General features: G+C 47.6%; 1 protein-coding gene across 2 annotated transcripts in view; it reads left to right on the top strand.

Moving 5' to 3' along the window:
- FGF12 (fibroblast growth factor 12) overlaps positions 1-24,885 on the top strand; it is a 203,071-nt gene that overhangs the window by 83,219 nt on the left and 94,967 nt on the right. The gene's annotated exons all lie outside the window — the stretch shown is intronic.

Raw genomic sequence — 24,885 nt, 5'->3', positions numbered from 1 at the left:
TAGGGCTACCTGACTGTTCAATGCCCAGGCAAGCAAGTTAAATATTTTCATGACTGTCTCTGCCTTTGCAGTCAGAAACTGCAGTCTGCCCTGTGGGGATCCCTGAGGAGGTGAAATTGCACAGGACACATCAAGACACTGGACATTCAAGAAGGGGGAAAGTGGAGTGAACAGTATTGTTTGGGGCAGGCAGATGGTTCAGGGCTCTTGTATGAGAGATTTCAGGGCCAGCTAACCTCGCGAAAGGAAGGATGGGAGGACATTGAGCTGTTCTCTAGGAAAACAACATCCAGGGATGAGCAGCGAGGAAGGACGAGAGCCATTTAAAGACAATGCTAATGTGTTAGAGGGCTGATTTGGCAACAAGGAACTCTCCAGCCACAGTGGGGTCTGAAGGTCCACATCAGCATTCGATACAAATGGTGGAGCAGAGACACCTGATGATGTTTAAAATGGCCCTTGCAAACAGGATGATGACACCCACTTGCTACTGTGAAGATGTTCCAATGCTGTGTCAGGAGATTGCTGGTGCCCAGGGTAGAAGCAAGGCACTTGCTGGATGACATAATTTTTTTTTTAACCAGCTTCAGTTGGGTTATTTTTAAGCTCATGGCAGGCAGTGCTGCGAGTCCCATCCCCTTAGGACWGGGGGAGAGGCAGGCAGTGAGACAAGCTCTCTGGAGCCCATTCCCCTCTTCCTTCCGTCCACGTGCTTTACGCTGAACGAAGAAAGTCCCTGGGCCGTGACAAGCATGGGAAGCTAATGGATAAGCACCACAGCAGCAGTGCCCTATCTCAGCCAGGCTTCGTGAGGGAGAGCTCGGACGGTACCACGGTAAGCTGTGCTAGGCACGGTGTGTGTTTGGGCTTGTTTTAGAATTATTTCACCTAATCATGCCATTTTATTGTAAACATTCAAAGCAACAAGGGTCACAGAATGAGTATTTCTACAGATCGGGTGCTGGGTTAAAGAAAGAGGCAACAGATGTACAAATAAATGCTTTTGTCCTTGCTTCTACCCCAAGGTCTCTGAGGATTGTGCTGGAATCAACTATTTTTCATATTCCTTTGGACCTGAGCCCCTCTCTTTGTATTATTTTCATATAGTTCAGGAAACAGAGGCATCTGTGAAGCAAAAACCAAGTCTGCACTTGCATCTCTTCCTCCTTGTGCACCTGCTGTGCCCACGGCCGGCACCTCCTGACAGCTGTTCACAGAAACACACTGAGCCAAGCCCAAATTGGTGTCTAAGTCCATCTTTCTCCAAACATTTACACTARCATCAAATGCTGCTGTATCCGAGCAAACAGGACCTCACATGGGGAGGACTGTAACATCTCTGAATAAGAGCCAAAATCCTTTAATCATAAAGAGATAATCCACTAAGTAATCTGAGCCCGGCAGTCTGCAGGGCGTGGGGCACGCTTGCTGGCACTTCTCCCAGAGATCCCAAAGTTGTCTAGAAACTGCAGTTGTAACCAAGGGAGCAGAGGTGAAAGACAGTAGTAAAAGACATTGGAATTTGGTATTTTAGTTTTTTTGGGAACTCAGTGTAGAAAAATTACATTCTCTTTTTTAAATTTATTGGAGAAAAGTTGTCATTTCTTGCATAAAGAAGGGTYTTTCCACAGGATATTTTTCTCCTCTGATAAACCAATTATGGTTGCACATTTTCAGCCAATCCTACAGTTATAAAACTCTAGTCTGTAATGGGAGAAAGGAAAATAAACATCTCATAGAGGATGTGGCACATTCTGAGTTTGGTATTTTAATGTGGATGCTTTTTATTGGTTGAAAAGCTCTTCTGATTATTCAGGAATGTGGAAGGGACAGTGCTTTACAAATCACATGGCTGTTGTGAAATGGCAAGTGAGCACCTATGTGTCTTTGTGTGTCTTTGGTACCTGTGGTGTGTGATACCCAGCTCTGTCATCAGCCCAAGGGTATTAGCAGATAGGTCTAGCAGATAGGCAGAGTCGKGCAATCCAGTTTAGGTTAATGAAATAGTCATAATTTGTACTGCAGCTCACTTGCTAGTGGTGATTCATGGGGATGTGATAACTTGGTTTGGCTCCAGTGATCAAATGTAGTTCTTTTTTCTTGTTTCCATGAAATTTGATTGGGCTGATAGTGGTTGATCAACAAATGGACAGTACCTTGTCCTTCCACAGATTTCTTGGATGCTCATGTGTGCTTCTGTACAGCTGCTCAAAGGAGGTTTCTGCCTTTTTCAGAGCCTAGAAGGATGCTTGCCTGCAGCCTTGGAGGGAGCCTGCTCTGCAGCACGGCTGTCCTGCCTTTTGAGTAGTGAGCAGGGCTAAAAGGAAGTTTCCAGTGGCAAGACCTAAATCTTTGACAGATATTTGGAGTGCTTAAAACACTGCTAACAGGCTTATTGAAGAAGGGATGGGGATTTGGGATGGTCTTGCGGTGGAGCAGAGCCTCTCTTCTAGAGCGCCGTTGCAGTCTTGTTAGTAGAGCAGGGCTTTTTTGCTAGCAGGACTATCTGGGAGGAGCTGTGTCTTTACTAGTTACAAAAGCATCTTTATCATTTTTACGTGCCATAAAGATATTGTTACTGTGTTGATTATACTTGTCTCTGGAGAAAAGCTTTCTGTGGCTCTGTCCTTGGGACTTAACCAGTCCCTCATGGCCTCATAGAGCACAACTCCTTGCTGGAGTTACTGGAACTACTCTTGTCTTGGACAAATAATTCTAACTACAGTCCAACTCATGCAATCACTTCTGTAACAGAAACCTTGAGGAACAAGCTAATTTTAGCCCTGATGTGCCTAGTTTCTGTCACTTAGGAATCTGAAATATTTTCATATTTTTTGAAAGAAAAGAGCAGCCAGATTTAAAAAATAAAAGCTTTGAGCTTTTTTTAATTCTCAAGTCGTATATGGGATTTTAATTCCTAGTTCTTCTTGAAGCTAGTGTTAAATACACATCAAAATCTGCTAGATGGTTTTGGAGTCTATGAACTAGTTTAGATACATGTAACTGCTTTTTATTTGAATAATARTTCTTGGCAAGTTTGAAATCTGGTAATATGAAGTGACAGACATCTGTAGCCTGAAGAGTGACCTACGTTTCTGTAGTCTTCTTTATTTGTTGTTTTTTTTTCTGTCTGTACTGTAATATTCATAAAGTTCAGCAAAATAAGGAACTGAAAAGAGCATTTTTATGTAGATTTATGTTACAGTTCAAGTGCTTTGCATGCTTATCTGAATGAATCAGTTGTGCTCCTTCTGCTTTTGTGACTCTGTATGAATTTCTACCTAATCAGTATAGCTCAACCAAACCAAGGAAATGTGATTCAGGTGATTCAGAGGAACAGGGTCTATCACAAATTCTGGATGCTTGGGAAACTGGAGCCCCTCAAGCCGTTTTGAGGACTGGCCTTTTAGAGCAGGCCTGAAGTTGAATGTTTCCTGGTGCATTTCCATAGGGAAGCGGCGCTCGCACCGCCAGGCGGCCTGATCGCATTCCTGCTGCCGGCTCGCTCCAAGCCCAGYGAGGAATAGCTCCCATTCCGCCTAGGGATGGGAGCAGTCCCTGCTTTAGAACGTTAATTGCCACGCGTCAGTGCTCTGTGTGCCTGGTGCGTGCCCGGCTACCTGCGGGTGCGCATGGCATAGAGAACAGGTCCAAAAGGTGCGTGCCACAGCTTTGCAGGGACGGGGTGCTGTGCCTAGCTTAGCTTGTGGAGTATATTGGATCCCTGTTTAATCTGCTTTCCAAAACACTCTCTGCTTCATCTACYTCTGGTTTTTAGTTTTCCATCACCTACAAGTCGCTGCTGTTTTCTATAGGCAAGGAAAACTAGAAACAACGGCCTGTGACTGCTGTCTCTGCCATGCCTGCTGTGGGCGTTAGTGAGAACGGCCCTGGCATTTAGTGCCCAGATGTGAAGGCTGCTGGTGGCAGGGGGAGCTGCTTTCTGCACAGGCTTCTTGGTGCACAGATGCTTTCCATGAACATATGCTTAATTAAAAAGCAAGCTCACTGCCTGCTCTGCAGCATCGATATCTAGGCTCGTTTCAAACAGCTATTTGCTTTGCCAGGCACCGGCGCTACCAAGGGGTCTGCGAGTGCCGGTGCCTGTTTGTGCAGCTGCGCCTCAGCCGCCGTGTGTCAGGCCCTGTTAGTGGGCAGAACCACCAGCTTCATTAAGGCAGTCGTGCCCAAGGCCTTTTCCTTCCCTGCCTGGTTTAATGAGGAGCCAGCGCATCCGCTTGATGCCTCCCTGTGGCCACTCGGCTGCACAGCTTCAAGGGAGCTGCAGGCACTGGAGCAGCCTTGGCCTCTGCCCACTGAGCTGCTGGGGCCAGCGAGGATGTTGCTGCCTCCACCTATAAAGCCAAACACTGGCAAGGTCAGTCTGGGCTCCTAGTAGTGTGATCCGGTGCTCAGATGAGCAGTCTGACTTTCAAAGACACGCAGTTGCTGCCTTAAAGATGCTGTGCAATGTTATGCAGCTTAYGGGCAGGAACATCTCGTTAGCCTTTTCCCCTTCTCGGAACCTTGGTGTCTCAGTGAGGAGCCAAATCCCCGGTGTAGCTGGCAGCACCGCAGCAGGCTCGGGAGGGATAAATGGGCCACGCTCCGTGCAGCGCGTTGGTGGCACGGAGGCGAGGACAGCTTAACCCCCTTCTGCAGAGGAGGCGCRGGGCTGGCAGCCAACCAAGAGCCCCCCCGGCCTGAAAATGGGCACCTGGATCTGAGAGCTGCAAATATCCACGCTTAAATAGAAGCCACTTGAAGTGGCTGCAAGGTTGGGTCCGTTTGGTTTCTCTCTGGACCCGTCACAGGAATGCATTTTCCAGTGGGAAAGTGGTTCYGTGCCCCGTTAGTGACATACGGGACATCTTTAGTGAGAACAAATGCTTTACTGCTTTTTCTTGGGTTTTGTTTGTTTGCCTTTTTTTTTGGTTGTTGTTGTTTTGTTCCTCCTGCCTTTTAAGACTTCTGTGATCCAAGATGAGTTAATGAAAGTGGAATTTCAACCAGCAATCCCAGAGTTTCTCCCTAAGGAGTTAAGGGAACCCCTGAAGRCCTGAATGTCCACATCCCCATCACAGACCCATCTTCTCAGGCCYGGCAGGTTTTCAAGCAGCCTTTCCATTCAAGATGATAAAGGATGGTGATAATTATTCACTGAGAGTCTTTTTGATTGCTAGCTGCAAGAGTGCCTGTAGGACCACAGGAAAATGGGCATGACAATGAGACCTGGACCTGCTCTCTGCGTGCATGTTGTGTCACAGCATCTCCAGRTGCTGCAGGGCTGGTTGCTCCTGCCAGGCCATTGCCTTAGAGGCCAATGGGCCCTGGCAGGGACTGAAGTCCAAGCAGGCACCGTGCCAGCCCACAATTAGCTAGCAAAGGTAATGACAGCAGTGAAGAGGTGGCATGAGGGACTTGCGTATTGCCTAGCATGGGATGAAGTGCCCTGTGGACCATGGCCATGTGCTTTGGCTGCTGTACTGCATAGCAAAAAGCAAACCTCGTCACAGACCCAGTTTTCCTTATGTGGGCAAACAGAAAGGAATTGTGGGCTTCTTCCACCATAAGGAACACTTCTTGCTACAGCTCCAGGCTGTGCACCTGGGTTRTTGCTAGTGTGCTGGGGAGGAAAATTGTGGCACTGTGTCCACGGGTGCTGTGACTTCTGTGTCCCAGCAGCATGAGAAGTAACTTCTGCTTGCTCCTGGTGGCCTTAGCTGAGTCCTGGGCAATTGCACAGACTTTAGTGTAGATGGGAGCAGCATTAGTCTGTCCTTGGCTTTTGGCAAGGCCTCCTGTGATCAAGCCAAGCTTCTGTTCTCACTTTTATCAGCACAAGTGACTGCATTTCTCTCCATCTCAGTGTAACTAGGATTGGATGGAAGTTTTTGCAARTTGGCTAGAAGTTTTTCCTTCCACAAAAATTGGGGGACTGCTGTAAAATGAAGGTATGTCATAGAACCGCTAACTACTTCCACAATGATGAGATCCAGCTCTAGTGATGTTCCTTCTAAGTCTTTTTTATTTCAAATAGTCGGTAGACTTCTTAGACCTGTGCTGTGCTCAAGGTAGTGTTGCTGGTACATACAAGGCTGTTCTGTTGTTCTCATCTTTTGTTCAAAACAAAATCTACTGGAAAAAATTGCAAAGAGCAGAGCTCAGCATCGGCCCACTGAGGATTGGCAGCGTCCTGCCAGTGCTCGTTATTTGCTGTGATCTATGATATTGCAAAAGCCACGTCCCTAGGTAGGAAACACCTAATTGTATAAACAGACAATGCTGGAAAGGAAAATAGCACCCAGGAGAGAAAGCAGCAGCGCATGAGAAATAATGGACTCTCTCACTGTGATTTTGTTGGGCAAGGTAACCTCAAAGATTTCTTTAAATAGGCCAAAGATGTGAGTAACTGCTGCATTGTCAGTTTATAATATGCTTGCCAGTTACAGATCACAGGTGTTAGTAAGGCCATTGCCTTTTAGAGCATACATTTCTTTAAACTTTGGTTCTGCAGTGCTTGTTCTAGAGTAAGAGCAATATCCAAAGGATTGTTCTACATAATCATGGGCACTTAGGAATATCTGTGGGGCTGCCTTTGCCACCCTTTTCTGGTCATTTTCTTTGAATTTCTATTTTGGTTTCCTGAAAAACAAATATTGAATAGATCTGTTTCCTGAAAAACATTAGGAAATGTGACCTGCAGTCTAACTTCAGTTCTTGCTGCAGAGTTAGGGTGTGGGACTGTGAGGTCAATGGAAATTTCCTTTTCTCAGGGAGCAGCAAGCCAATGCAGCACAATACGTCAGCATTAAAATGGAATATAGCTTTTGTCATTAATGCTGTGGTAGAAAGCTGTATGTAGCCTGCTTCCTACATTAATTTCCCATTTTATACGATAAGTTACAAACAAGGGGTTTGCATGACTGGCAGAGCAAGAACTGCTCAAGGCAATGCAAACAAATAGCTATACATAGCAGAGCGAGCAAGGACTTTCACAACCTGCTTGCAGGAAAATGAACAAGCAGAACAGAAAAGGCCAAGCTAGTTAGCTAATGTTTTCCTTTGTAATTTGTGCACCTACATTACCCTGCAGGTTGTARTATCCAGAGCTGATGTGGCAGCGCATCTGTCTGCGTGTTGGCCTTTACTGCTTGGTCATGAACCCAGATGCGCTCACTGGATTTTGCTGCTATGTATTCAGACTGCTGAGGAGCAGCATCTGAGCTTCCCAGCTCCTGCCCCGCAGGACTAGGGTAAGGTGGATGGTTAAGGAGCAGAAGTTGCCTGCCTTGATCAATCCTGTGCATTGGGCAACTGCAGGTCCAAAATTTGCCAGCCGCCTTTTCCTGCTTCTGAGAGTGTYCTGACTTGCAAGGAATAGGACTAGGAGAGGAAAAAGGAGTATGCAAGAAAGTCATTTCTGTCCTTTATGGGATGAAGAAAGGAACCAAAGCCCCTGGCTTCAACATATCAGTTGTCCCCATAGGTTGTAATGGGGGCACCCCGCAGGAAGCAGAGTTGACTGGATGGATGATGGCAGGATGTGAGGACAGTGCCTGAGTCACTGTAAAAGTAGGATCAAGGTGATTAATGATATCATAATGATACTCTAAGGTTCTGGTCAGCTTCTGTGTTGTCTGCAAAACAGCTTCCTCAAAAATATCTTCCCTTGGGGCACTATTGCCCAGGCTGTCCTGCAAGAGAAGGTGCACAGTGCGACTCTGTGACACTAAATGGGTGATATGTTCTGCTCCTGGCTGTTTTTTTTAATCAGAGAGTGAGAGTGACCTTGGTACATCCTCAGTTTTCTGCAGTGTGTAAAACAGAGTGAGGTTGGTGCATAGGCATTTTTGGTATAAGTTATAGATCTTTGTATTTCATAGCAGGCCACTCTGCTTTGGAATTTGCACTTGAATTCTCTTTGTGTGAAGCATGATGACTCTGTGCTGAAGGAGAGACGGTTTAAATTAGTGCAGGGGGAGCAACAGATCTGTTTTTCTTAATGCCAAGAGGTTTGGAGGGGAGGAATGAGGTTTTAGTAACCAGTCAACTGTTTGGCTTAAACATATACAGAGAAAAACACTTGTTTTCAGTGCTTTCAGATGGYTTTCACAAACTAACACTGCAAGATGGCACAACATCCCCAAGCGTTCTGTGCAAACAAAATCCAAATGTCTCTCTTCTGTGTGATCACCTCCATGTACAGATTTTGTTGTCCTGTAACCCGCAGCACTAGGTCACGTGTTTTCTGTGCCAAAGCTGTGAACTATGCAGGAGCTTATGAGGCAATTGTAATAAAGAGGGAAAATCCTGGTTTTTTTGTATGGCACAAAGTGGTAACGCCCCAACGGGAGGTGGACCTGCAGAGTTTTGATATTACTGGAGAAGCCCTCCTTAGAAAATGGGCTTGGAGTTGGTTCACCTCCCAAGCACTGGTGCTAGATGTGCTGTGTGTAGTAGACGCTACTGCCTTATGATAGCAGAGGCTGCTCTGTGTGTGCGYGTGTGTCCCCGGGTGTCCCTGTGAGCACCAGGTGGCAGTGCTCTGCCTGCACTTGCGGGGACAGATGCTGCAGCAGGTCCAGGGCTCAGTGGTGTCTCTGCCCTGTATGGAAGGAGGGCGTCTGAGCAAATATCCTGCTCAGGAAATAGCGAGGTTTTCCTGGCATAGTACTTTAGCCCCCACCTTTGAAGATGCTGAGTACCTCTCTCTGCACTAATCTCAAAGATGTGATTATTTTCCACATTTGGGCTCAAACYATCTATTAATTTCATGATCATGGTAAGTAGAAAGCCTCTCAGGTTGCACTGCCTGAAGTACAAGTGTTTCCCAGGATGTAGAAGAGATGATGATTTGTAGACAGCAAACTGGGACTGCTGGTCTGGGAAGTACCTGAAACTGCAGAACCTTTCTGGTGGGAAATGGGGCAGTGAGCCTGGAGTAGATCCCATCATTTCCTTTGCTCCTTTTGAACACAGGTGTTCAGAGGAACATTTCCTGGATTCCAGTAGCCCCGCTTTCCCCTAGCTGATCCTATACAGCCACTTTCTGCCTGTGAAATCTCCTGAAGTAGCTGTACTGACAGCAGGAGCCCAGCTCCTTGCAGAGCAAGCAAATGGCAGAGGGATGCCAGGAGCTAGTGACTATGTTAAGAAAACATTTGGGAGGTTCGAGAGCAGTTGAGTCCTCAACATGATGTGAGTGGAGGGATGGCATGCCAAAGCCCTGGTTTAAATGGATAAAGGCCTTCTAGGCAGTTGCTAAAAACCTCCTCCTGTATTTAACATCCAGGTCCTGTGGGCTTAGAGCTAGCCTAGATTGGCCAATGCCCAGTGTTTGATGGCATCTTGCTGACCAAGGCTTCTGGGCCAGGGTCTGCTCTACAGTGAAGAGTACCCTGTGGGCATGTCAGGGCTGAGGCTGGGAGCACACAAGTTGATCTAATATCATGGTGYTCCCAAAGTCATCGGGTGAGGGAGGAGCAGAGAGCAAAGAGARGAAGAGTGTGGGTTTAGTATGGTCTGGACACAGCAGACAGGGAGATGGTGTAGGGGGGGCAATGCAAAGRATGGTTCCTGGGGACCAAGGCCAAAGGGAGCCTGTGGAGTGGTGTAGGAAGACAGAAACGGGCTAGCAGGAGGAAGACAGAAGCAAGCAATGCTCAAAATGGCCCAAGCGCTGGCCTGGGTGTCAAAACACTTCTGCCCTTGCACCAAGAGGAGAAGGAGGATGTCCTGCTTGCACAGCCTTTCTCTGCCGTGCAGACTCCTGCAGCAGCCTGTGATGCTGTGCCCTGGAGAAGCTGCCAACCCGGGGACTGCAAGCCCCAAGGTCGCCCATGGAGGTGGCAGCCCCTGCCTGGCTCCTGCTACGGGAGGGGAGGCCAGGGCGCTCTATGTGCTGAGCAAGGCCCGTGTAGGAGCGCAACTGTCCTGCGCTGTTTCATGGAGAGCAGGCACGTATATAACATGAACGAAGGCTGGGGGAGACCCGCTCCATGTGGGCAGCTGGGTGAACCCGGGCTCTCCCCTGTGGGCATGGCCAGCTCGGTGTGCGCCAGCCGCCCTGCAGCCGCGAGGCCCTGCGGCGGCCTGGCGTGCGGGGCGGCCTGGCGTGCGGGAGCGTGGTGGCGCCATGAGGGCCCGGCCCGGCTGCCGCCCGTCTCCGCTGGGCGGCACTGCGGCACCGCAGCCGCCCGCACCGCCGCTGCTGCTGGCTCCCGCGTGCCCGGCCTCGCAGCGGGGCGGCTGTGCTGGCTCGGAGCTGCTCCGAGTCCCGGCCACAGGCCTCTGCGGGGCATGTTGTGGATGCTGCTGAGCGCCGTGTTGTGCCGTGGCTGCTGCATTGCCACCGGGAGCATCCTTTCCTTGCAAAACCCTTCCTAGGACAACTGATACTTCTTTCTTCTGTCCTTCCTAGCTGTTTTCCTGTGCTGGTGTTGAGCCGCAGGGGTGTGAGGGGAGCCTGGCTGCTGTTGGGCTGGGTTAGTTACCTCCATGCTGGTTCCACTGCTTGCACAAGCTAAGAGCTTTCACCTGCTCKTAAGGTCACTGCTTGGTTTGTAGGGGGAGAAGTGCTAGGGTTTGTCTGTAGGGACACTGCTGGAAGCGTGGGGTGAAGGTTACAGCTGCTGGTCTCTTCCCTATGCTGCAAAATGCTCTTATGAAGAAAATGGGGGGGACAGAGCCTCTGCTTAACTGTGCCCCAGTTCTTGGGCTCACCAAGTACACACAACTTTAACTTTTCTTATTGGCTAAGCATGAGCTAAGCTGCATCTTTTGCAGGTGTCCTGTTTTGTTCCCCATAAAAGATGAAGGGAAAAAACTGTGCAGTCCCAACACAGCTCTGAATATTTGCCCTTCCCTGGGTTGGGCAGGATAGAGCTCTGTTGTACGTTAGGGCAAAASCATGGATGCGAGTGGCTCAGGTGCTGAGGGATGGGGCAAGTATCTGCAAAGCCCAAGGTTGAGCAGCTGAGTGAGAATTCTCAGGTAACTTCATTGTCCTGTCCTCTGTGCTCAGCAACTTCATGTGCATGATGGGACCATCAGAGGAAGGGGACGAGTTAAGGAAGATGTGGAATGAGCTGGATGTTTTCAGCCTGTGCCTATCAATGACAGTAATGAGGTGGTGGAGGGACAGCTCTAGTGAGATTTCACAAGCTGTAACTTAAGGAGCACATGACTATTGAGGGAGATGCCAACCTCAAGTGTCTTCTGTAACATGAACTTTGGTGGTACTTCTCAGAGGTGCCCTCAGAAGGCGTCCAAGGCTTGGTGCCCTCTGAGATGACACGGGTGGTGCCCTGTGTGTGCAGAAGGCCTGCAACATGTACCAGGCTACTGCCAGCTCTCAAAAAGAATCCAAAGTCTAGAAAAATGTGCCAGTCTAAAAATAGTGCTCTGTGTTAATTGGTGCATCTTTCAGAAAGCACTTGCAGATGTTAATAATGATGATATTCAGGGAAGGGGAGTAGGGGGAGACTTTAAAAAGGACATAGTTAAACATAAAAATCATTAATGGTATACTTTCCCTGCAAATTCAGGGGTGCATATACTCAATCTGGACTGGTGTAACTAGAGCCTGACTTTATTCTGATTTTCTTAAATCCATGTTGTTCTTATGGTAGATGCCTCTCTCTTTCTCTCTCTCTCTCTCTCTCTCTCTCTATATATATATATATATATGTATATTGGCATAAAGAGTGTTCAGCACTGCATAAGGTAGAGGACTGGTCTGCTGCCAGAAACAGTAGCTGGCTTTTCTAGTTGCCTTGTTTGGAATCTCCTATCAGTGGAGGTAGATGGACAACCTCAGGGAATAGTGTTATAGTCTGCTTAAAAGAAACAGAGTTATTTTGCTATTACTTGTCTGGTGATTCTTGTATTTTGCTAAGTTCTGGCAGCAAAGCTGGGGTGGTCACAGCAGACTTCCTTTTAAGCTCACTTCTCTGGTTGCTGCCCCGCTCTGTCACGTATCTCTTACGAGTCCTTGTGTCACTTTTGCTGACCTGAGATGCTTTAGCGGTTTGTGTGAKATTTTTGCTCATCAGGATGGGAAAGGATCCTTTTTGATAGGAAATATCTCCATTTGGCGCGTTGCTTCACAGGGGCATTCGGTGGGGCTGCAGGACTCGCCTCTGTTTCAGTGTGCTGGAAGGACAGGCCTCCCAGGTACCTGTCCTGCAGGGATAGCTGTGGGTGTGAAGCCTTCCTCGGCACCACTGTCTTCCTCCTCTTTCTGGGCTGCCAAGCTTCTGAATCTTTGTGCTGGCCACGGAGGGACTGCGGTGCTGAGAAAACGAAGTCCTGGTGAAGCGAGGTGGCAACCTTGTCATTTACAGCAGTGACACAGAAATCCTGAGAGTTGTAAATATGCTGAAATAGCTGGAGACGGGGGAGAGCATGACATGTGGGGCTGAGGCTTCTYGCTTTGCAGGGGGATGTAAAATTTGACAGGGTCATAAGCTTGTGGGGGACAGGAGCAGAGCTGGGCGCTGATGGGACAGGATGAAACGTGTCAGCCGAAGAGCATGTTGATCTCTTTGTGAAAGGGGARTCTTTCCTGACAGCTGCAGTGATGCTCCGTGAGCACCAGCAAGGTGCAGGCTCCTCTATCGGCCTTCCCTTGCCTCAAGCATCGCTTTATCACTTGCTGGGCATGACGGCACTGTAAAGGTCACCCCTGTCTTTCCATGGGGACCATCCCTTTCCAGGTCTGCAGAAGCTGGGCCTGGGCTTGAGTCTGGCTCATGCTGTCCTTGGGGTAGGTATGGAGACCCTCAACAGACTGCATGTCCCCTTGCATGTCATAGTTGTCTGCAGACACCCGAGCTAGAGACCCACAAGGGCACCGGGGCTCTCGGCAGCACAAGCAGCTCCCATGACCAGGTTCCTGCCTGCTCCCAACTGYCTGTTTCCACCCAAAGTTCCCAACCACTCCTGAAGAGTGACCCCATCCAGTGAGGGTTCTTGCTGCTTATGGGGGACCCCAGGTTCCCTCTGCTGCAGGGGCCTGACTGAAGCCGCTTTGCTGGTTCTGCTGTTGTACTCTATGTTTGTGCCCTGTTTTTTCCCCTCTTCATTTTTGTGAACCTGGAGTGATATTTGATAAATCCCACTGTTGCATCAAACCTATCTCAGGTACCCTCCCCCTTAAAAGTTTCTTCATAAGCTTTCCTTAGATGATGTCTCTCAAAAGGTCTATCATCGTCTTTCAGGGATGGGAGGAATTTGAAGTGTGGAGGGGTCACCCRTCTGTGGTCGCCCAGCGAGTTGGTGCCTGACCTGGGAGTAATGCTGCAGTCTGTTGCTGCTTCTTGTTATTAAGGATAATTTTTGGTATTTGCTTCCCGTGGGTCTCATTGCTGTGCTGTGGATCGGGCAGAAAGACTGCTCAAGAACGGTCYGGCTCTAGAGCTGGTGTAAGCGCGGTTCCTGCACCACTAAAAGCAGAGGAGAGGGGGGAGCAGATAAAAATCAGAAAATTAGAAGTTATTACAATGAAAGCCAAAGTGCTAGAAGCCAAAAATGCCATTGTAATGTGAGTTCTATTTTGACAGGGTCCTATTACATTGTTTAAGAGGTTGAACATATGCAAGAATATCTTGGCTGGTAATTATCTGATTTGTGATATGTAGCTAATGTCTATTTGTTGTTCTGCTGTACATTATGCAGTAGCAAATCATTTCTAACCTACATTAACTGGCAATAAAACAGTTCAGTGCAGAAATTAAAGGCATAGACATAAGTTTTGCTTAGGCTGAGGAGCGGCTAAGTTATGAGACTTGGAGTCCTGGTCTGTGGAGCCCCTTTGGGATGATGTAGATCACCTGAAGCTTCTTTGCTGAACCTTCTGCAAATGGAGCCCATCTTTTGCCTGGGTAGATCCCTGTGGTGCACATCTAAAGGTAAATGCTTGGCACAGGTGTTGTAAATTCCCTGCTTTGCCAAAGGCCTGTGAGTACACAGTTGTTTCTGGACCAGTGGAGAGGGCTGMTATTTAGCATCCCTTACAGGCAGCTCCAAGAAGCATCAAGTCTCGTGAGTGAGCTCTTAAAGTAGCTGGTGGCAGGGGAAGAAAACCCATGTTGCAGTTCACTGCAGGCTCCTGAGAGAGTTTAAGATCAACCAGCCCTCCCAGGGTGCCATTTCCATCCATGGGGATATTCTGCYTCCCTAACTCACCCGGTGAACATCAGCCCAACCTGATACTGGCCACTCCCAAAGCATCCGACMCACAGAAATGGAACACTGACACATCTGGTTACCAGCAGGCAGGGGASCTCCACACACAGGAGGGATCATCCTGACAGAGTCCCCATCCAGAAAGGAGCTTGTGGAAAATGCTGTCCCTGCACGCTGCACCAATCGATAGCAAAGATCTGCAGGAGTGGTTTCAAACTAGATAAGCTTTGGGCTGATGTTTAAATGATAGCAACAATATAAGCATTCAACTGCATGCCCTGCTGTCATTACATTCCTAACAATGCTTATATAGGAATATTTGTATTTCAGGAGATTTTATTTTCTTTCTCTTAATGACACCACTAAATAAAAGCATTCAGTAATTACTCTTGTTTAYTGTAATTCATCAATTAAATGAGTAAGACTATTAGGGTAAATATGTTAGAAGTATTATCAAAGATTAAAGCAGCAGTGTTCATTTAAAAATCTATTGAGTGTGCAGCAAATGCTTCCCCTTTTCTAAAATATTTAAAAGCAGCGATACCAGAGGTATCTTGTGGCTCCTGCTATTGCAGGCTGTGTCACGGGGTCATTTCACAAGGAAAGGGGGGGAAAAGACAACAGTACGAGGGCAGGGTGAGAATGAGAGATGCCCACTAGTCTAACTGGGAGTACCTTACTCCTCTTGTTTCTAGAAACCATGCCTAATTTCTAGTCTAAATTTATTCTTAGCCAGTTTCTACCCATTTGCTCTTGTGCCAGCATTGTCCTTCAGCTTATCTGTCCTCTGACTGCTGTAATTTATGCCCTGTTTACGTTTCTTTCTGCCGAAGCAATGAAGATCTATGAAACATGTCCATTCTGCTTTAGTTTGTAGCCAGTTTCGCTTTCTTAATTGCTTCAGTGCCAGGGTTTCCAGCAACACAAGGGAACATCCTTTGTTTTAAAAAGAAAAGCTTTCATTCAGGCTGCTCAATGTTGTAGATGTTTTTTCTTTTTCACTGAAGGTTTTTGAATGTTCCTTTTTTCACAAAATTAGGGAAGCTGGACCAAATTCAGTCTGATGGAATCCATGTGAAATGGTTAAATAAATAACAACAGAAAGAAGACTTTTCAGACCTTGCATTGTGTCAGGGGTCAAAAAAGAAAAGCAATAGGACTGCATTTGTTGGAGATATCCAAGGGCAAATAATAAGCCTGGGATTASCATACAGCTTTTTCTAGAAAGAATACCCAGAGTTGGCCTCTTATGCCAGCGTTTTTGTTTAAGGGGAGCTTTGCAGAATGAAATCAATCTGGTGCGTTTAATAGGGGCCAAAGCTGGTGAATGTTGCAGCGAAGATCTCATGAACATCCCAACTTCAGGGCATGTCATCAGGATTGCAAGGGGCTGAGCCTTTTCGGGAAGTCCTTGGACTGTCGGTGAAATCTGGGAACCTAGTGCATTCCTGTCTGTTTTTTAAAATCTCAGCCTCTCTTTCTAGCTCATGACAGCTAAGACTTGCTGATGAATAACAAGGACCTAAAAGTTCTTGAAGCTGATGAAGTGTCTRTGAAATATGCTCCTCCTCAAGGATGCATTTGCATATATTCCTTTTACTGTTACTTTTTTTCCTTTCTTTCTTTTTCCAAAACTTACTTGCATACCTCTCCAATACAGGGGGAGATACTGCCCTGGCAGCTACTGATCTTCTGGCTAGATTTCCTAAGTGCCCAAGTCTGTCAGGAAGAAGTTGTTCCAGGGTTAGAAGTAGTTCTATTTCTCGATCACTTCTTTGCCAAATCAGTGTTTTTATATGAGGGATCTTCTTGCATCCTCCRTCTTATAGTATGTGATGTGCTGGAGTGGGTATTGGAAGCACCAGTTTCTAGAATTATCTAGAGAAATGAAGAAAAAATGTTTACTACCAAGTACTGAGAAAGGAGCAGGTGTTACGGACACACTTTCAGGAACAGGAAGTTCCCAAGCAAATGGGTGTCAGATCCTGCACCAACAGGATCTATCTCTGATGAGGAACAGAGGCCTTTGGAGTGAGGTGGCTTCATAAAAGTTATCTTTTTTGCTGCCTGTTCCCTGGTGCAGAGRATCAGAGACTGCAAGAGTATGAGCATTTCAGCTTGTCTGTCTCCCTGGCTCTCTTTCAGCTCTCAAGGATGCTCTTTGGGCAGAAGAGCTCAATATGTCTGTAGAGCTAACGGGTAGCTGGTCAACTCCGCATGGAGTGCTGATGATTTCTCTTGCCATATTGCCACCTGTACCCAGCACAAAGCCATGTTCTCCTTAATTACTGACAAAAATGTCTCTTCAGAAGYCTCCCAATAATTACTCAAGCACCCACTTAAGTGGCTTTTAATTTAGACTCCCCACCCTCCTACGCTCCTGCAATTTCTAATTGCCAAGCACATCTAGTTTTGTGAGTAAGCTTCTGCCAAAAGGAACTCAAATAACCTCCCCCCGGTTTATACCACCTTGCATGAACAAGGCTGAAAGTTTGGTGAACCCATAGCTGCCTAAAAGATGGCATTTCCAGCAGATCAAAGCAGAAGCCTTCGATATGATGAAGGATGGAGGCTTTTGCTGTGACTGCTGCCCCTCTTGCTGGGGTGCTGCAGGTTGGCTTGCTAGGCTCAGCTCTCTGTTGGCAGCTCCCTCTGACCCCTGCCAAGGGGCTCGTGCCTTGCACGGAGCTGGCGCGTGAGCCAGCGGTGCCTACAGCTCCTGCCAGTGTAATGGGACCAGTGGCGAGCGCCACAGGAGGGACATAGTCCCAGAAAGTGGTAAGAAGGGATGATGAAAGGGTCAATCCCAACTTTGCAGCCCTGTTGAAGGGTAAAGAGGGGAAATTCAGGGGATTGTGTCATCTGTATTCCAAAGGGAAGGCTTTGGGAAGTGACTTTGATGGGCAGGCAGGGGCCATGGCTGACTTCTCCAGGCGTGCTAGAAAGGCATTGATCTCTCCACCTATTTCTGCTGTTCTACAAGGCTGGTCTCTGGGTACCAAATTCAATCAATGACTTGTTATTTGTAGCAGWGCTCCAGTAACCCTTTAACTGAATAGAGGGGTTTTGGTTTTTTGTGTGTATGTTGGTGTAATAAGACTAAAGAGACACCAACTCTTAACTTGAAATGGCAGAGAAACATACAATGAGAGGACAGGCAAACAAGAAAGCGAGGCCAAACAGATAAAAGGAAATAAATTATATAGCCCAGGGATTCCTTGTCCAAGGTAAGAGCTGTGCAGAGGCTGTGAATAAAGGAAGCAAGGAAACGAAGTTGCYGGTGTCCAAAAGCTATTCTTGGAAAGCCCCAGAAGAGCCTCACAGAGCGCTTAGAGCAGCTGCTGCAGCTCTGCTTAGAGCAATTCTGGAGTTCAGCAGTCAGAGGGCAGAAAAGGCCAAAGATGTAATTCATGTGAGACACACATATTGGTGACAGAGGCTGGGAGGTTGAGATGAAGACCTGGAGAAATCCAGCCCTGCAGTCTGTAATGGCACTTTCCCCACCCCCCCTTCCTGTGGGGAAAAAAAAATAATCGATTCTGTCAAAAATGTGGGAAACAAAGGAAATAGTCATTTCTTGGCTGTTTCTTGATATTGTAGTAGAGCGATTTGAAGATGTAGTTTCATGCACCCCCTCTGGCTAACAGAGAATTGGAGATTTGAGTCTTGATGTTGAAGAGTGGGGAGCCCATCAGCTCTCCTGCAGCAATGTGCTTTCCTGCTTTTTGGTATTTCACGGTGAGCTCCAAAAGGTCCTGTTTTCCTTTTGTGTAGGAAGGAAGCATAAATTTGAAATCTTGAGACTTTTTTTGTAAAGTGGATTTCCATTCATATTAGTTTTAATATTGAATGACAGTAGGSGAGTCTGTCATGTCTTTCTGTCAGTTCCAGAAAGTTCTCTGTGATAGGAGTGTCACGGGGACAAGAAACTTCCAGAAAAGTGAGTTTTGGATTAGACACAGGGAGGCTCCGCTGAGGTTGGTGCAGAGCAACATTCCCAAGTGGAATTTCCACTGCTGCAGGTCCCTAAGCAGGGATGGGACCAACCTTGTCAGTGATGATTGAGGTACTGCTGATACAGTGCRCGGTGACATCTCCAGGGTCCTTGGTACCCTGTGTGTTATGATATCAGCTCATCTGTTTTTGAAAGAGATTGACTATTAGAGTAAAATGATAGAAAATCCATCACAGTTCTTGCCATATCATTCTCTTTATGAATTGCCATTGCTATTAACAATAAACATGAGCCTTGCCTTGACTTATGGGCTTTGCATCTCATCCTGACTTTGCTGGACTGAAGCGCTCCTCCTTTCAAAATTGTTCTTATTGAGAAACAAGGTATTTATCACTTGGGACCGAGTCACCTCTGTCATTCTCTCGGATATAGACAATCTCTGGCATTTTTCTTCTGCAGCTAGCCAGACTTAAAGCAACCTTTAAGTGGCTACAATATTAACAGGCAAGTACAACTGAGTAGCAAGAGTATTTTCACAGAGTGGCCTCATTGGAACCCCATTATCTGTATTTTTTACAGCACTAAAGAGGCTGAATTGCTCCAGTCTCTTGCTAAACAGATGTTCTTTGTCAACTTTAGACCCTCCTGCAGCTAATTTCTGATCCCTTATTTGTCTGTGTCCCTTCTGAAGCATGTCAGCTGGAATTTTTGAAGAGAATGCTTGTTTTGATTTTATTGGGCAAAAGYAAAAAGTGCTTTGTCGCTGAAAGAGAAAATTTGACAATACAAATAGCAAGAGAGGTGCGCTTGGGGGCAGGCCTACGTGGGAGAARTGATCTYGTCATCCAGTTCCTTTTTACACACGGATTCACAGAGTGGTTGAGGTTGGAAAGGACCTCTAGAGATYGTCTAGTCCAAGCCCCCTGCTCCAGCAGGGACACCAGAGCATGGGGCACAGGGTGGCATCCAGGTGGATTTTGAGGATCTCCATAGAAAGGGACTCTACCACCTCCCTGAGCAGCCTGTTCCAGGGCTCTGTCACCCTCACAGTAAAGAAGTTCTTCCTCATGTGAAGGTGGAACTTCCTGTGTTTTAGTTTATACCCATTACCCCTTATCCTGACACTGGTCCCCACCAAGAAGAGTCTGGCCCCATCTTCTTTACCTCCTTCCCTCAGGTGTCTTGTGCTTAATGTCAATGAAAAATGAGGGAGTCTCCCAAACTTGTCCTAGCTGTATGGCACCTTTAATCTGTTAGTTATGTTCAGCATTGATTATGTTCTGGCAGTGTGTGGGAGAAGTAAGCAAGTTTGGATAAATAYAAATGAGAGGCAGTGTGGATGCATGCAACTTCAGAGGCATCCTGAGGGCAGGATTAATGTCCTAGCACTCCTGTTCCACAAAGCTGCATGACAGTGGCTCGCACAAGGCTTTTTCCAGAGTCGCTGCTTTTCCCAYGAGCTCCCTGAACCATGAGGAGACTTTGCTGGGTGACAGAGCAATAGGCTGCCCCTTTGAAGCATTGCCTTCCAACCTGGCAGGATTTGAGATGTGGATTGGCTAAGGCTGGAAGTTCTGGGCTCCTTATAGGTTTGGAGATTGTGTGAAGAGAGAAGGGACAAATTTGGGGTCAGGGAATTTTCCAAAGCTGCTTTAGGTCTGGCAGAATCCATCATGTGCAGGTAGATTTACGGGTGAGAGCAAGAGATAATTTTTTATTTCACTTCGACAATTTCTCTTTCCCTCTCCTGCTTGGYGTATACTGGTGCAATACCTGTGCCTTGGTTGGTATCACTTGCTGGGGAACAGAAGGTCCCACAGTCCTGCTGGAGGAGTGTGGTAGGGGTTGTATTCTCCATCTTTTCTATCGTTCTTAATCATGTAATCTGGCTGTTTTGCCTCAGCCAAGATCTAATCAGGAAGGATCCGTTTGACTTTGAGMAAAGTCAAGCTGATGGAAACTTTAAATTGAAAGGCTTCTCCCTGTACACTTGAAAATGGTTTGGGTTGGAACCACTGTCTGGTGTATGTCTATAATATGAGGAGGCTTCACAGGATGAGCATCTTGCTTTCACAGACAGAGAAGGGAAGACTCGCGGCCTCTTAAATCTCGTGAGCCTCGTGGTTTGCTTGAAACCGTACCGAATGCCACACATTCCTCTACTCAGGAGGAATGGTCTCATATGCAAATGGTCTCAAAGTCACAGGTTTTCTAGCAGCACCCTGTGGCAGTGCTGGTCCTACTGCATGGAGGCAGACAGGAACCCAGTGTGAGAAGGGCAGTTGCCTCCTACCAGTGCAAGACACTAAAACTATTTTCTTGCTTGGAAGAATAAGCATTAAGAAAATAATCAGTGTTGAGGAGAAGCTKCTTTTGCTGCTGTCTTGAACAGGCACTTCCAAAACTAGGAGACCAGATATAGTCAGCCATGTGTGAAGTTCCTGAGGAAAGGTTCATGCTGATATTTATCCCTAGACAGCCATGGTTGCCTTCAGAGAAGAAGCACGTCTGTGTCCTCCTGCCTCTGCTTGATGTAGGTAACAAGTAATCAAGGACAACTAAAAGCAGAAACCTTCTCTTAAATGGACGAATATGCACATTACGTACATACAAAACCTCAGCTGAATTCATTTGTTCTTCTGAGCTCTGTTGGTTTGTGTTGATGCTCCTTGTGGCCTCCTCTTCTAACAGTAGTTTCCTGCTGCAAACTGTGTAGCTGTTTACCTGCCACTTGTCTGAAGGCACAAATAAGCCCAGCTTCTGCACCAAGCCCTCCCTAGGCTTGACTTGTTTTTAAAGACACTGAGTGGGGTAATGAATGCCCCTGTGATGAGCTGCAAATTTGGTTTTAATTGAATCTTTGAAGCAAGAAAGGAGGGTGAGGGGCCCATTAAATAAATTATTTTAATAKAGCAATCAGATGATGCAGGCTCTTCTGTATTTATTAAAAGGGCCTAGTCAGCTCGGAGCTCAGCTGTGCGAGAAAGGACCAGAAAGCCAGCCAGTTTTCTACTCTGATGGTGTTTTAGGGCCAGATCTCTCTCCCAGAACAGCAGATTTTGAAGTGGCCATGTGAATTCTTATTAGGCAGCCAAACACAGATATAAAGCCATGCGTTGTAAACAGAATTACCTTGCACATAAAACAAGCGGAATACCGTAAGGTCTTTTCTTTATCAGGTTACACAGACGTGTGTTTTAAGAAGTCCACCCACGCAAAGAGACTGGGGAATGCCAAATCTGCCTGAATTTTAATTATGCTAGACGTGCGACAAGGGGCTACCTTGTAAAGAAAAAGTTAATAAAACATGGATACGGGCTTAATTTCTGTTTAATAAGCAGACCTGACAATACACATATTTTAGATGTAATTTGCAGCGTGGAAATTAGATGCAGTTCTTTAGAGGAGGCTGGATGCAGACTTTCAAACTCAGTGGTGCCTTCCTATTGGAAGAGATTTGTTGCTATGCTGCTCTAAGATGGTAAATTAGGCCATTCATAATTATTGGACAGAGATGGGTGTTTTTCTTTTTCCCCCATTCAACTACAGAAATGTGCCTAAATTTTTTAAAGGGGTATTAAATTTAAATCACTTAACTTTCATGCATTCAGTTTTAGGAGCTATGCAGATATGAAAAAAAATGCTTACGCTTCTGTTGTTGGCTCGACGTGTACAGAATTAGTGAAATAGAGAGAGCCTAATGAGGGAATCTACGGAACRTAGCCTATGGCTTCTGAAGCCTCTATGAAAAATAAACAGGATATTCTGTTAGCTACCCTGCGGGAATTATTGCACTTTGCTAAGGAAAGATGCCAATAACCTCCGTTTTGACCTAGATAGATGGTTCTGTTTAGGAAGGTAAGGGAATGCAATGCTACATCTCTTCTCTGTTCAAACCACCAAAGCCCTGAAATTGAGCCAGGCCTTAATTCTAAACCTCAGCATTGAGGACAGAAGAGYTTATTTATCAAATGAACAAAACCTCATAAATAGTAACCTCTGGAAATGTTTATGTTGGTCTCTCTCCATATCGAGAGGCTACCGTGTAGGGGAGTAGCTGGTGGTTAATGAGCCCTGTGAGGCTGACTCTGCAGCGGCCRTGGGGGGCCTGCCCCTCTGCCTGCTCATGGGGGCCCTTTCATATCCCCATGCTGCAGCAGAGTGCTGGAATCTCTCTCCAGAATGATCAAAACCTTCTTTCTGGCTCATTTTATGAATCGGTCGCTGTTCCCTCCTCCCCTCTTCAAAGTGCGTGCCATGCAGATTTCTACAATGAGGAGATGAAGAGGGAGCTCAAGGGAAAAGGAGGGGAGAATAAATAAATATGTGCCTTAAGGGAAGCAAAAATGGTCAAAATGGACCAATTTAGTTAAAAACAATCCTTTGGAGGCTGGAAGCAACTCAGCCCCTCAGTTCAGTAGAGGCCATTTGGAAAGAGAAGCATGTGCTGCACCTCCCTCGGAGAGCAGCAGCTGATAAGGGTGAAAATGATGAAAACGGAGACATTTTCAACCGTGTTTCCACAAATCAACATTGAGAAATACTCTTCTGTGGGAAGAATCCAGAGGACGTGAAGGCTTTTCTGCTGCCCTTGGCAGTCCATATAAGATAGCATGGTCCAACTGCAAGAATGGCAGTGCAGGAGAAGGGCGAGACTGGTCTTAAACTAGCTTAGCTAGGGCTGATCTGGCTCTAGCTTCCCTAAAACCTGCTATGGGCTTGCAGGGCGCTCTTGAATGCGTGGTCTATCCTGTAAATTTGGTGTTTGTGCAGGTACGGAGCAGGTRCCTGCAGTGTCATGGAAATTGGTGGCTCTGTGCCCTGTTTCCAAACCAAATCCCGTGACTAGTTGGCCACACACAAATAAAGACACAGACCTGGGGGTTAGGAAATGCAGAGTTACGCTCAGTTTTCGAAGCCCAGCTTTAGTTTGATTTCATCCCTGCAGAGACTTGCGAGAACCACTTCTCTGAGGTGCAGGGAGTCTTTTCCCAGATGGATAAATCCCCAGAAAAACCTGTTAGCAACTTTATCTCTGATGAGGATCATTTCTAAGTGCAGGGCTGCTGCTCGTAGTTGGCAGCTACGCGAGAAAACAAAGGCATCACATGTCAAAATATGTGAAGCTTATCTGAAAGGGGAGGGGGGATAAACCAGCCTTCTTTTAACAGAGATTTGAAGGCTACAGGCAGGAAATATCTTTATATAGAGATGGAAAACCTCTTTCTGGGGAAGATATCAGATTTGCTCACATCCTTTGAAGATGAAGCTTTGGATAATTCACTGGCAATGCAGGCAACTGTTTTCTGATTGCAAACAGCTTTCTTCAGGCCATGCTGGTACCTTGCGTTGCGACAGTCTTTGAAGTCAAGTGAAATAATCCGGCAGAGAAAATTAAAATACGAAGCGTTTTAGTTACAGGAAAGGCAAGAAAAATCTGTATTGATTGGGACACTTAAATCTGCTCAGCAAAGTTGGCAGCAGTAAAAAACAGATCAACAGCCAAACACTTGTCTCTCTCAAATGATGTGAATATCCTCCTCCCCTGCTCTCCTGTCAAATCTGATCCCACCTTCTTTTGGCAGGCGTGGGATTAACAGTGCAAATCAGGGAGTAAAGCCAGAGTTCAGTTAATCTGTATGGTCATAATAGGTGGGTATTTTAGTTGCTTTATATATATATATATATGCCTTATAGTGGTTTAGAGCTAAAGTATTTTGGTTGAGGGAAAGGTCTTGCTGCTAAGGAGACAGGCACATTGTTTTGCTGAAGTTGGTGATTCCCCGAGCTGCTTGGGGAATCTACTGGATATAAGATATCCCCTTGAAGGATGCATACAGGGTACATGTATTCACCAAGACTGTGTTCACTCCAGTCCTGCCTTTGTCTGGGCACCCTGTCACATCTCCTCCCGTTCTGCATGTGTGCTTATTAGTCTCTGTGAACCCAAAATGTGGAAAACGCGGTCCTCGTTCTGCCCTAGAAGCAGCAGCTGCTTATGTGGAGATCCAGGGCTGCCCTTCCTGAGCTCAGCTGTCCCTGGGCGCCTTGTGCAGCTGGGTGATGCAGGCGGGGTCCGCGCTGCCAGGGCTGCCCTGCGCGGGGGGCTCTGGTGCAGGGGCCCGGCGGGACCCCCCCGCGGAGCCGCCGGGCGCGGGCAGCGGCCCCGCCGCTCGCGGYCCCTGCGCGGGCACCTGCGGCGCGGCCGCGGAGCCGCAGTGGCCGCTCTGCGCGCGGTGCCTCTCATCCACACCGCGATCACGTAGGATTGCGTAGAGGAGGGAGCAGCTGCAAGCGGGCCCGGCCCGGCCGCCGCGGGGCTCCCGCCGCCCTGGCAGCCGCCCTGCGCCGCGTGGGCGGCCGGGGGGGCTTCCCCAGCCCCTCCCGGCCCTCTCCCCCGCTCGGCCCGGCCCGGCTCGGCTCGGCCCGGGGGATGCGGGCGGGCGGGAGGGCGCCGCGCGGCTCCTCCTCGCCCCGCCGGGCGGCACCGCGGAGCGTCCTGAGCTCCGCACGGAGCAGCAGCACCAGCTCCCCCCTCTCCTTCCTCCTCCTCCTTCTCCTGTCGCTCCTCCCGCCGCCGTCCCCGCGCGGCCAGCCGGGCCCGGAGCCGCCCGCTGCCGCGCGGACGATGAGGGTCGCTGCTGCCGTCGGGGAGAGCGGCGGCCGGGCGAGCGGCGGCGAGCGGCGCGGGGGGAGCTGCGCCAGCCATGGCGCTGTGAGCGCGGGCCGCCGAGCTGCGG

Source organism: Nothoprocta perdicaria, unplaced genomic scaffold, assembly GCF_003342845.1.
Source record: "Nothoprocta perdicaria isolate Ctin4 unplaced genomic scaffold, notPer1 scaffold_4, whole genome shotgun sequence".
Classification (NCBI taxonomy): Eukaryota; Metazoa; Chordata; class Aves; order Tinamiformes; family Tinamidae; genus Nothoprocta; species Nothoprocta perdicaria.
Note: the sequence above shows the minus strand (reverse complement) of the source record. Positions and strands in the feature narration are given on the sequence as shown.